Here is a 2254-nt window from a genome sequence, read left to right on the forward strand (position 1 = left end):
GAAATAGTTATTTTCTAACAGCACATCAAAGAAATTCGTAGGAAGAAAGACAAAGTGTTTTAATGGCCTTGGCATAATCTTAAACCAATGCTAATAGCTCGAGACTGCTGATAAAAACAGTTTAATAGAGTGTCAATTTAATTTTTTTTTTACAATAATGTTCTGTAATTTAAAAAGTAATCAGATCAACATAACCTTCTTAATTAACACTTCAAAATGATTAACATTATGTAATCTAAGGCAAAAAAAATATTTAATATATTTACTTCACAATCCGATGTATCACTGATCACTTGATCAAATTTAAATTAAATAATAACTAGTCTATGTTCTTATATGAGTACTTTACAGTTTTCTCTACACTTAACAGATAGCCTACCCATTCCTTTCAGCACATAAGCTCCACACTGATTAAGGAATGCTCCAAGTGCTTAATTTATAGCAGCTGTATATGTTTTTAAGGGTTTTAGATGCTAGGATAAATCACCACTTTCCTCATTTTAGATCTGTATTTAATGTATATGATACATTTAAATAATTATTAAACTGGGTGATGCTTAAACGGGAGTCCAATTCCACATCTGATATTGCTCTGCTTTTCAAGCTGCTGTAATAAAACCATTCTTTTTATAGCATGCCATTATTAGAAACCAATTTCAGAATTATTTATAACCTGGAATGGCTTATTAAGCAGCAATGCGAGAATCATGCAAATTACGCGATCAAATGCAATATAATAAGCATAATCATTAGTCTCTAGCACGGATTAATTAACTTTCAATATTTTATTTACATAAAAACTAAATCAGTGAAATAACTTCTGCACAGTCAGGCTTGCCTTCCAATATTTTATATGAACAAAAATAATGTGCTGTAATTCCATTGACCGTGTCCCCCACAATGGTCCCGTCACCTGCCACATCTTAATAGGGGACAAGCTGAGAGTATTTTCTAGTTTTCTAATGGAATGAGAAATTGCATTTTCTTCCTCTCCCAGCACTATTAAAGTGTAATGAATTCGGCCCAGAGTTCACGGCTGGCTGATCGAAATGAACCTGAGATCTGAGCTTTAATACAGCTCTCCAGATTTCCTACCAAATCTTCACATTAATCATCTGCTGGATTCCAATGAGATCTTCATAAAGCTTCGGCTTCTAAAAAAAAAAATAAATCAAAAAACAAACAAAAAAACCCCACCAACAACAAAAAACCAACCAAAACCGGAAGAAAGAAAGAAAAAGAAAATTTAAAAAACGAGAAGAAGAAAAACAAAAGTGATATTGTCTCAATTTTGTCTCCCTTTCTCTCTATCACTTTCACTCTCTCTCACCCGTTTATAGCTGGGGAATTAAATGGGCTATATATTTTAAAATACATTTACAGTATGTCTATATTACTGTAACAGCAGATATCATCAAGGTAGGTTTTTAGATTCCAACCTCCATTAGATTCTCACTGTTGTATTAATAATTTTCAGGGGCTAGTTGCATTTTAAAAGGAGTTCAAAGTTGCCAAATGCTCATGGTTAATATATTTCTAGAGTTGTCATGTGTGCATTTTCAAAATCTCCCCCAGGTTTTCCTTGCATTTTAATCTGTCATGCACCAGTTTTCAACTGGAAACATTCACATTTTAAAAGCATATGCAGCGTAGCTATGAACTTAGGCGATCAGACCTGATGGAGATTCTTTACACCACCAGCAAACCATGAAACATAAAAAGATTTTGTAGCCGTAATTTGACTATTAACCCTAAAACATAATTGAACGCGATTTTTCGATTATCTATATAATATTTAGCTCCCTCATGGCCGTTCATTCCCGCTAATGGGCGTCCGCCTTTCTCAGTCCGCCTATGGAGCCTGAGACGGTGGAATCCGGCGGAGCAGGGCACTGCGCTCCCTCGGATTTCAGGTGGTCGCGCTTTCTCCCGGCTCACCACTGTCACGGTGGCTTTCGGCCGCGGTGCGGCGGGACCCACCAAGCCATCCCTGCCACGGTGCCGCCACGGGCACCCACTCATCTAAACCGCCTCTGTTTTGTTATTACAGTTTTGGTTTTGTTATGTTTTGGTTTTCTTTTAAACCCAAATTCGGGCGGTTTGGTGCGAGGGTTTCCTGGCCGGGCCCTGGTGGCGAGGCGGATGGCCCGGGGCTGGGCTCTCCGATGCCGGCTCGGGAGAGCGTCCACGCGAGGGCCAGAGCCGTAGGCTCTTCCGATTTTCTTTTACTTTTTCTCTCTCTCTCTTTTTTTTT

The sequence above is a fragment of the Parus major genome, chromosome Z (genome assembly GCF_001522545.3).
Source record: "Parus major isolate Abel chromosome Z, Parus_major1.1, whole genome shotgun sequence".
Lineage (NCBI taxonomy): Eukaryota > Metazoa > Chordata > Aves > Passeriformes > Paridae > Parus > Parus major.